Source organism: Rhineura floridana, chromosome 4 (assembly GCF_030035675.1).
Source record: "Rhineura floridana isolate rRhiFlo1 chromosome 4, rRhiFlo1.hap2, whole genome shotgun sequence".
NCBI lineage: Eukaryota > Metazoa > Chordata > Lepidosauria > Squamata > Rhineuridae > Rhineura > Rhineura floridana.
The window spans coordinates 155,036,661-155,048,320 of record NC_084483.1 but is presented as its reverse complement, the minus strand read 5'-3'; positions in this window follow the sequence as shown (position 1 = coordinate 155,048,320).

Genomic DNA, 11,660 nt, shown 5'->3' with positions numbered 1-11,660 from the left:
CACACTAAAGGATTGATTTCTTACAAGAACACCTGTGGCACCTGTAACATGGAAAGTACACCTTGGCCTTGTAGCAAATCAGCAACCAGTGCAGATTTCAGAGCAGAGGCATTATGTGCTGACAAGGTCTCACTCATGTCAGCAATTGTGCCACAGCATTCTGTATTAACTGCAGCCCCTGGGTTAGGTTGTGCTGCATGGGGATTTCTGTGACCTTGGCTGACTGGCTGCCGTAATTTTTTTAGTTTTGGTTAGGAACCCTGACTGGTTGTGGGGTGCTGAGTTTTCTGACTTACTCATAGGAATCTTGTTGTGGTTAGTATGGTATTGTATTTAGTAAAGCATCACTGTCTTTTCTTTTTCTATTTGCATTTCATTTATCTCTGACAGTACTCCCTTTGTCCATAGAAGCAACAATAGTGGTTCCATGTGCTCAGCTCAATCCCCTTAAACCCACTGATGATGCATTGTGTTGTTTGCCTGATGGTTTGTTTCTTGTCCAATAGCGGTAAAAGAGAATTCACATACTGGGAAGTGTGGCTTCAATTGCTGTTGTTCCCAAGCTGCTGCCTGTGAAGGCAGATGAAACCATGTGTGTTTTCTCTCTATAAATTATTGGGTTGGAATTGGGCTGGCTGTCCAAGTGAATTTATAGCAGCCGACAGGGTAGGCAGAGAATCTTCTGAACTCTTATTCATTTCTCAAACCTCTCTGCAGTGGTCAAGTCTGTAATGAGGTTTGGAGCAGCCACATTAAAAGGCAGGAAGGGCATTCCAGGTAGTGGATTCCACAAACAAAGAGAGGGAGGCCCTCGAAGTGCCAAGTCTTGTAGTGTATAATGCTAATTTTAGTAAAAGTGTTACATGGAAGTTAATGCAAATATCCATGTAGGTAGCACATAAAACTGATGCCTATCTTACAATTAACTGAAAACATGCAAACTTCACAATCAGGTAAAAATAAAAAAAATATAAACAAACCCCCAAAATTAAAACAATTCTTACAGGGCTTTTTTATGAACCTGAAAGCCGAGATTGGATAAGAAAAATGATGAAAGGGTCAAAATACCTTGTGTAAGTAACATGCTGCTATCTTACTAGTGTACAAAACTGACTGACTTCTTAAAAACAGCTGGCTCTTAAAGATGAGCAGCAACCCGCACAGTCAGGTGTGACCACACAATAAAGGCAGAAGAGGTTTTGAATTCTTAAAGGGATATGGTACTGATCTTAATGAAAATGAGTGTTATGTGAAAGTTCGCATCCATATAAATGGCACACCAAACTGATACCTGTCTAACAATTGTCTATAGTAGGGGAGTTATTCCTAACACTTTATTGAGACCTGTGGGGGATACACACCTCAGCTGGAGGATTTACTTTCAATTTTGGGGATTTGTATATATTTATTTATTTTTAGCTGGCTGTGACGTTTCCATGTTTTCAGTTAATTGTAAGATAGGCATCAGTTTTATGTGCCACATATATGGATGTTTGCATTTACTTCCAAGTAACACTCACTTTTATTAAAATCATCATCATACACATTTAGGAATTCAAAAACTCTTCTGCCCTTAATGCATGGTCACACCCACTTGTTTTGGTTACTGTTTATCTTCCTTTTTCTAAGAGCCAGCTGTTTCTAAGAACTTAGTCAGTTTCTTACATTGATGAGATAGCTACTTGGTACTTGCACAAGGTATTTTGATCTCTGCATCATTTTTTATGTACTTTCAGCTTTCAGGTTCATTTTAATCAGAAAAAGCTTTGCAAAAAAAGTTTGCTTTTTAAATCTCCGGTGCATGTTTATTTTCAGTTGTGTCTGAAGTTTTTCTGTTTTTGATCTGTCCTTCTCTAAGAGTCAGCTACTCCTACAAATTCAGTTTGTTATATTGATTAGATAACAGTGTGTTATGTATACAAGACATTTTCCTTTGTATTCTTCTCCACTCATTTGCTCAGTCCAGGTTTATTCAAACCAGAGAAGCTCTGTAGGAATTTCCCAATTTGGGTATATGTATAATCCTGTGAAGTTTTAAATGAGGTTTTATTTTGTACTATGTTCCATTTAAGTTGTGTCTTTTTCTTATTGATTCAGTTTATGAGTCAGCTTTCAGCAGATCATGGCATTGTTCATTTTTAATACATAAATTCATAAACATATTGTAGTTTACATTTTTAAGTACATCTTACAATTGATTTTAATATTGTTTATATGTATACTTTTACAGATTGCCCTTGACAAAAGTTTTTTTGTTACCCGAAAGCCTTTGGGCTGCAATAAACTATTACCACTTTCATTTTCAGCTGGTTGCTGGCTTGGCACTTTGAGGGCCTCCCTCTCTTTCTTTGGGGTTCATTTGGGGTGCCTCCCTCTTCACTCTCCCACCAGGTAGAGGGTTGCCAACCCTGCTTTGATATCAATATCTTTGCAGAGGATCCCTAGTCGAGCCTTACCAATAGCACAATCCAAACTATATCTACTCAGAAACAAGTCCTGTTGAGTTCTGTGGGGCTTAGTCCCTCAGTAAGTCTGGTTAGAATTGCAGCCATCTTTCCTCCTGAGTGCTCCCATCTAACATCTCCACAACATTAGGCTCCTTTACTTCTGGTGATTGGCCTGGGGGCCCTTAAACCCTTTTTGCCCAAATTAAGTAGGCTAGATTAAATGGTCCCTGCCCAGGCTCCCTAAGCAGGTGAGGAGTGATCCCGTCACTTCAGCTGTACCTGGGAACACCCTCATTTAGCTAAGATTTCTATCTTAATTTCCAATCAGAGATTTTTTTTGTTTGAGTGGTATGCTCCAAGCAACTTTAGTTGATGTTTAATGACATCACTAAGGCCCACCCCATGACATCGCTAGGGCCCACCCCTGAAATCTCAGGGTTGGGATTCTTCTGACCTGGCAACCCTATTATCAAGACTGTGTTTCTTCATGATTTCAGACAGGAGTTTCTCACAGCCTCACCTGGAGATGCAGGGGATTGAACTTGCGACCTTCTGCATGAAAGGCAGATGCTGTACCACTGAGCTATAGCCCTCCTGTGCTAACCACCAGATCAGAGTGGCACAAGTTTTGTTTGTTTGTTTAAATATACAATTACCTGCTGTACCCATTGAGCCACATATTGATCTGCCTATAGATATACACATCTATAAATAAAACCAGCTCTATCTGCTGCTATTCTTCTCAGGCATTCTCAGAACACTAGTGCCCCGTCCAGAGCCAAAACCACAAGGCTGAGACGCGGGTGCAATTAAATCTCGTTTTATTAAAGTAATTGATACATCAAAGGCATTGCGCTTCATAGAAAAACCTGCACTAACTCTCTAAAAGTCCCTAACTACACTTTAGACATGCTCTGCAGCATATGAAGGAAGTTGACTCAGCAACTCCCCACTGTGAGTTGCAAGCTTAAGTAGGGAACGTTTTTGATCGTAATCTCTGACTCCTTCGCAAGTCCTCTCTCTGCCCTGTCCGTTTCTCGCGGCGGCGGGAGCAAGGTGACAGGGGGCATGTTTCCGACAGCTCATTGGAGGACACCTGCTCCTGAGTAGCAGGCTCAAGGTCAGGAGGCTGCATCACGCTGGTGGCATCCTGGGAACTGCTTGGCAAGGGAGGAGTTGGCAAGTTCTCCGGAGCTTCCCCCAACAGATCCTCTGCAACCACAGGGGATGGCGCGCCATCTGTGGGAATTGGCTCGAGTTCAGGCTCGCTCCCCCCCCCCAAGGTCCTGCTCAGACTCAACAACTCCTGGGTCTTCCACACCTTCTGGCAGCTAAGGCACCTGAAACTCATGCCTCCCCCCTCCCTGCCCCTCCAGAGAGAGCCGAGGCTCAACAACTAGGCCTGCAGATTTGCTCTGTTCTGCTTGTCATTTCTGAGCATTCATTTATTTTAGACAAGGCTAGCCTCTTGCAAAGTTTATCTTAAGCTGCTGAGCCCACTCTCACACATGTTTATGCAGAAGTACACCAGCACCATTACTATTCCCAAAGAAGACCAGACTTGCTCTGCAATCCTTGTATATTCCAAGTTGAATACTAAATCCTTGCGGTGATGCTCATTTCCAAAGAAAAATGATTTTAGATGCTTTTGAAAAAGGAGATTGGCCAAATGCTAAATGGAGTCTCCATGTTCAGAGGAGGTATACCTAGCATCATTGAATCGTAGAACTGTAGAGTTGGAAAGGGCCTATAAAGCCATTAAGTCCAATCCCCTGCTCAAAGCAGGAATCCAAATCAAAGCATACCCAACGGGTGGCTGTCCAGCTGCCTCTTGAAGGCCCCCGGTATTGGAAAGCCTACCACCTCCCTAGGTAATTAGTTCCATGGTCATGCTGCTCTAACAGTTAGGAAGTTTTTCCTGATCTTTAGTCGAAATCTGGCTTCCTGCAACTTGAGACCATTATTCCATGTCCTGCACTCTGAGATGATTGAGAAGAGATTGTGGCCCTCCTCTGTGGAGCAACCTTTCATGTACTTGAAAAGTGCTATCATATCTCCTTTCAATCTTTCCTTCTCAAGGCTAAACATGCCCAGTTCTTTCACTCTCCTCACTGGGCTTTGTTTCTAGTCTCCTGATCATCCTTGTTGCCCTCCTCTGAACCACTTCCAGTTTGTCTGCATCCTTCTTAGTGTGGTGTCCAGAACTGGACACAGTACTCAAGATGAGGCATAACTGGTGCTGAATAGAGAGGAACTAGTATTTCACATGATTTGGAAACTATACTTCGGTTAATGCAGCTTAAAATAACATTTACCTTCTTTGCAGCCAAATCGCACTGTTGGATTATATTTAACTTGTGATCAACAAAAATTCTAAGATCCTTCTCCCATGTAGTATTGCTGAACCAAGTATCCATATCTTATACCAGTGCATTTGGTTTCTTTACCTAGGTGTAGAACTTTGTACTTATCCCTGTTAAACTTCATTCCTTTGTTTTCTGCCAAGTGTTCCAGTCTGTCAAGATCACTTTGAATTTTGTTTCTGTCTTCCAGGGTATTACCTATCCCTCCCAATTTTATATCATCTGCAGATTTGATAAGCACTCCCTGCACATCCTCATCCAAGCCATTAATAAAAATGTTGAAGAGGACTGAGCCTGTTAACTGTTTTGGGGAAGGATTCAATTGCACACTGAAAATTTAGGTTTGTGTAGTTAAAGGGGATTAAAGCACTGTATCCAAGTCATTAATAAGAAATGTTGAAGAGCACTGGGCCCAGGACTGAGCCCTGCAGAACCTTGTTTGTTACCTCCCCCCAACTTGAGGATGAACCATTGATAAGCACTCTTTGAATACAATTCTGAAACCAACTGTGGATTCACATGATAGTTGTTCCATCCAGCCCACATTTAGCTAGCTTGCTAAATATCATGGGGCACTGATTGACCGTTTTATAATCTGCTCCAGAATTGGTCTGTAGTTCCCAGGTTCCTCCTTTTTGCCTTTTTTGAAGATAGGGATAACATTAGCCCTCCTCCTGTCATCTGGCACTTCACCCATCCTCCACGATTTCAAGAAAGATAATAGACATTCTGAGAGTTTATGTCTAATGAAGTTCTCCATGCTGTGGCCAAACACATCTTTCCCAGTCCTTGTGAGGTGCAACCCATCACTTGCCAGCAGTCAATCTTCTGGGAAGCATAGCCCATGGTCCCAGAATCCAAATCTCTTGCTTTAGCACCACCTTCATAGCTAGTCACATTTACTCGCAGTATTTTTCTTTCCCTTTCTACTCCTCTTCTAAGTACCGGAAGGATGGATGAGAAAACTATGTGGGCCCCAAAGTCTTTGAATTTCCTACCCAGAGCTTCAAAGTCTGACGTGATTTCTTCATAGCTCCTCTTGGCAGTATCATTAGTTTCCACATGGATGAGAAGAAAGGGATACCTGTCAGTGGGCTTTATGAGTGATGGCAACCCTTTTGTCACATCTCTAATCCATTCTCCAGGTAGACAGCGTACCTGGCGAGTCCAAGGATCTTCTCGGCATACTTGGGTTTCAATCCCACGCAGTAGGGAGTCTCCCAGTACTACTCCTCTTTTCTTCTTGCCATGGGGCGTGGTTTCATTGCCTCTGCTTGGCTGAGCTTCAGGCTCTCACTCGCTGTCCCATGGGGACCCCTGTAATTGTTTCCCTGCAGACTGTCCTGTAGTCTCATTCTCTGGTGAAGGGTATCTTCTAGCTCTTCTACTCCTGTCATGGAGTTTCCTCCACTTGGTTGTTGCTCTCCACAACAATCTCCTCTTCTGCCCAACTTGCTGTTGTTCTTCCACCTCCTGTACTTCTCTGAATGAATCCACTCATGCAGACACGGGTGAAAAGAGAAAGAAAGAGGGTGGGAAAAGGGTCCTATTTCCTAACTCATGGACATTGATGAGAGGAGAATCGAGGAGAAACAGCATTGGGAAGATGATTCTGGTTCCCCTTGGTCCTTGGCTAGGCCATTGTTGCCCAGGGAGGTTCAGAAGCACTTCCCTCTCTCACACACTGGGCCTACGAGTGTGCTGGGCGCTCCCCACAGTGGAGGCAACCTTCTTTCTCCTCCTGGTAGGGTAGCCATGTGTCACCTTACAGAGGTCAGTAGTCCTATATTTGAAAGGTTGCACAGTCCAAGTCCAATTTAAAGATAAAGAAACCAAAGAAGGGAAAGCAGGAGGTGCCTTGAAGCTGCCCATCAGCAGTGAGTCCCTGGACAGCAGACAGACTGAGCAAGCATGTTGGACACCTGCTCACAGTTTCCTCCACTATGGTGAGATGTATTTCTATTTATAGGGTTGTATGCAACCAAGACTATACACATTACCAGCTTAAAACACAGCTAGGTTGTTCTTTTTCTTAATTTGGATTGAAGCTGGTGTGGGGACAAATGCATCAAAAGGCAGTATTTCATAAGCAATGACAGGATAGATACAGGAATGGTATGGATACATCGTGTGCAAACCAGCAGTGAGAGTGCACTGGATGCAGAGTAAATGGGAGTGAGGGCACAGTCTAAGTCCTACTCAGAGCATAGCAGACCTACAGAAATTAATGAACCAAGTTAGTCACGTCTGTTAACTTCAGTGGGGGTGCTTTCACACTGTACTTTATTCCATTATTCTGATGATTTCTTACCGGGTAATTCGCGCATTATATTGGAGCTTTCACACGATATACCGGGTAGCTCCGGAATTCTGGTGGAATGTAGTGCAAGTATAGCTCTAATTTCCTCAATAAATGATACCAGAAATAATCTGTTAGCAAGGCTGGGAACCCGGAAGATCGTGAGTTTTTCGCTAGCTGCTGCCGCTCACGTGGCAGGCATCCCAGCATGCACTGCATTCCCGCCCTTTAGTCATGCAGGCTTTGTTGTTGTTTTTTGCCTGACGAACATTGTACCGGTATTCTGGCATCAGCGCAGATAGCAGCAGCATTTCCCACACACCCCCATCTTGATACAACTAAAACAATTTAAAAAGTCAGATCCTAAAGGGAGAGGGCTTGCATGGCAATGGAATGAGATCTTAGACCTCCTACACAATGGGGAACAGTGTGTATGGGTGAGGGACAAAAGCAAGCCGTGTGAAAGACAGTTGCACGAAATGCCGCTATATCAGCTGAAAAAGCTGCTCTTCCTTAATGCAACAGGTACTGCAGTGTGAAAGGGATTTTAGAAATCGGGACAGAAGCGCTACCTTTTTAATCTGTTAAACTAGCGCTATTAGTCCCATATGTGAAAGCAGCCTGGGTCAACTCTGAGCAGGACTAGCATTGAATGTTACCATAGTAATTATTTCTAAAGTGTATCTATACCTATAAATTATCACCTTTGGTACATTCTTGAGCTATAAACGTCCCTGGAGAGGGATAGCCTTGCCACGGTGGTCCATACATTGGTAACTTTATGATTAGACTATTGTAATGTACTGCATGTGGGGCCTGGTTGGAAGCAGAAGCTAATGCAACATGCAGCTGCTTAGGGTGCCAAGTGGGACACCCAGACGTATACATATTAAACCAGTATTGAAAGATCTGCATGGGCTGCCTATTAGCTATTGAGCCAAGTTCAGGGTTTTGTTGTTGCCATTTAAAGTTCTAAACAGCTTTGAATACCTTGCAGACCATTCCATGATTGGCATACTATTACTTGGTGACAATGGAGAAGCAGGCCTTTGGGGCAATAGCACCCAACCTCTGGAAGCCCCCCCTTGGGTAATTCATGAGGTGGCGATGCTAACTCCCTTTAAATACCTGTCTAAAACTTACATGCTCACCCAAGCTTTCCTGGACTCTGACTTTTACATTTTTAATTGTTGCTTTGTATAGTGCTTAGTTTATTTGTGGGATACAGTTATGTTTTGATATGATTTTTATCCAGTTGTGTAAGGTAATTACACTGAATGTTATTTGCATTTTATTGTAGTTGAGTTTTTATTGTAAACCACTTAGAATTTTTTCTTAGATTAAGTGGCATAAATACATAGATAAATAAATTAGCAAATCTTAACCAAATTGGCACCCCTTTTTGTCCTCTTCTTTGGTGATTCTTAAGTGACCACCCAATCTGCTCAGCTGGCAGTCATTGAAGAGAGGAAGGGGGTGGAAGCCATGGCTCCTGGGGCTCTTCCTTGTAATCCCTGCCTTCTACCTTCTAGCCAGTAGCAGGTGGTGTGGTGGCGAAGAGCCACGGAGCCACACTCCCAAACCCTGGCATCATGACAGTTTACCCGGGCAGGGTGGCAGTGAAGTCAGGGCTGCACAGATACACTGCTGGGAGCATGGGACTGGTTCCGCCCATAGGTCCACGCAGCACCAACCTTGGTACCACCCTGCCCCAGCCCTGTCCAGGTAAACTGTAGTGACAACAGCTCCGTGGCTCTGCCCCTCCACACTGGCTGCTGCTGCTTATAGCTGCAGGGCAGCCTTGCCTTCAGACTAAGTGCCTGGTGGGACTATTTGCAACCATGTGGAAAGGAAAATAAATTGCACTATGGTTGTAGTGCTAAGAAGAGGCCCGCTTGTGATAAGACTCCAGGACTCCACAAATCGTGAGTGTGTGTGCACACTCGCACATGAGTGTTTAGCTTTCCCACCACTCTTTCAGGACATAGTTGCAACTCACTCGTCAACAAAATGACCGACAGCTGGAAATCTCTTGGACAATAACAGTAAGAGAAGATACCTTACATTGTGGAGGCAATCTGAAGAGTTTGACAGTGAAATAACATTCTGAGCATGTGTTGACTTTGGCTGCAACTGCTGTCATGTCAGGCCTTCCTGATAAATAAATCCTTGTCTTTTAACTGTTTGCTCTTTTCACTAACACTTCAGGGCAGTTTGCAGAGTTTTGAAGAGCAACCAATGGAAAAAAATCAAGCTTCCCACTCTTTATGGTGTGTTATGACAGGTAGCAGTGTAACTGATGAAGCCTTCTTCGTAACTGCACCTCCCTGGCAGGAAAGGCTTTAGCTGTTGAATTTCTGCCTGTCAAGCTTCTGGGAATGGCACAAAAAAGTTAAGAATCCTTGTTAAAGCAAGTAAGTTTTCCAAGTTCAGCAAGTTTCTAGCATGTTCATTCCCTTGCCATCGTAACCAGCACGCGTTTGCCGAAAGCAGCTGTTCCTGTTTACTGTGTAGGAAATTAGAAAAGCTCCTGGCTTAGAGAGGCTATGTGTGATTCCATGACATATTATGGCACGTTCTCACACACAAGCAACTGGCTCCTTAACATGCACACTTTGTGTGTGTAGGCAGAGTGCTTCAGAACAAAATGGCTTACAGTCTATCAGCAGGTCCACCCACCCCCACCCCCAAGGATTCAATTGCCTGAATATTATTTCCTGATATTGTGCATGCCTCTGTGGTTCTGTAGAGTGTTTTTTTCTCCCCTCCAGCAGCCCTCTTCCTTTGTTGAAATAATGACAGGCTCATTTAGGAAGCAGATTGTTGATTTTCTCTCATCTGCAGGAGAACAAGGTGTGAAGTACCACTTTGCATTTGGAAAGCTGGGTCCTCACACACAGCACACTTGCTCTGTTTCTGAACCTGAAAAGGTTCCAAATAGGGTGACCAAAATGATCAAGGGGATGGAGCGACTTCCCTATGAGGCAAGGTTGGGGGCTTTTTAGGTTAGAGAAAAGGCAAGTCAGAGGTGACATGATAGAAGTGTATAAAATGATGCATGGCATGGAGAAAGTGGATACAGAAAAGTCCTTCTCCCGCTGTCTTGACATTAGAAGTTGTGGACATCCAATGAAGCTGAGTGTTAGAAGATTCAGTACAGACAAAAGAAAGTACTTCTTCACACAGAGCAGAGTTAAACTAAGAGGCAGTGGTGGCCACCATCTTGGATGGATTTAGAAGAGGTTTAGATCAATTCATGGAGGAAAAGGCTATCAGTGGCTACCACCGATGATAGCTACGCTGTGTCTCCACAGGCACAGGCGGTATGCTTCCGAATACCAGTTGTTGGAAACCTCAGAAGAGGAGAGTACTCTTTGCACTCAGGTCCTGCTTGCTGGTTTCCCATGGGCAACTGGTTGTCCACTCTGAGAACAGGATGCTGGACTAGACAGACCATTGGCCTGATCCAGCAGGCACATCATATGTTCTTATGAGGCCAGCTTCATTTGAAACCCCTCAAAACTTGTCTAGGCAGAGTTCTATCTCCAAAGCATCCTTAGCTCGCATGCGACTTTAGGGCAAAGCTCAGCTGAACTGGATAATTCTGGTAGAGTTCTCATACGTTCAGTGGTGGCTGGTGATTGGTGGGATGAAAGGCAGGGAGCCCCACAGTAGGTGAAGTCAGAGCCACAGATAGGCAGAGCCAACTAATTCTAGTTTTGTCCCCATCTTCCTCCCTGCTGGGTTCTATATGGGCAACTTGAGAATGAGGAGGAGGAAGATGTCAGACAGTGCCACCCCCTGGACTGGTTGGAAGAAAGAAGGCAGGCAGGAGGGAGCTGAGGTCAGATGGAAGTTGTCGGGGCAGTGCCCCATTTATCCTAATGGACCAGCCTCCACAGCATCTGGCCCTTACTGCAGTTGTTATAGGGCCAAACTAGACGTAAGGTTTATTGCATCCTTGCTTTTAATGTGCATTTCTTGTTGTTATTGCTTTATGTAAATAGCAGTTGCTGAGGGATGGCTGATAATTATTGGGATTGAAGCAGGCCAGGAGGGAGAGTTTAACCCTTTCCTCCTTGCTGATGTCCTGAGAGAACTCTCTCTTCTGATTTCCATTGAAAGGAAATCCCATCATTGATCCCAGAGTCTGCAAACCATTGTCTGTGCTGGACTGCCAGTATCTGCAACTCAAAGGTCCACCTTCGCAATACTCCCTGGAGGATTTATGAGTGGGAATTCTCAAGCTGCATCATAGAGAGATATGCCTTTGCTTGATGTTTGGTGGTACAAGGAAGCAGCAGCAACTTTTTTTGCCTGCTGCCTTTTTTATTGCCTGCTAACTTTTAAGGACCTGTCAGAGGCTTATCTCCAATCTTAGCATTGTGCTCTTCACATTGCTAAGGTCAGAGATAAGAACACTAAAATCAGATATAAGCACTAGTAGGTACTTAGTGCTAACATCAGAGATCCTTTATCGTCTATCTTTAGTGCTGAGATCAGAGAAGTCTATATGTGATATATGACATAGAGGGAGTGACAGGTGGGTGT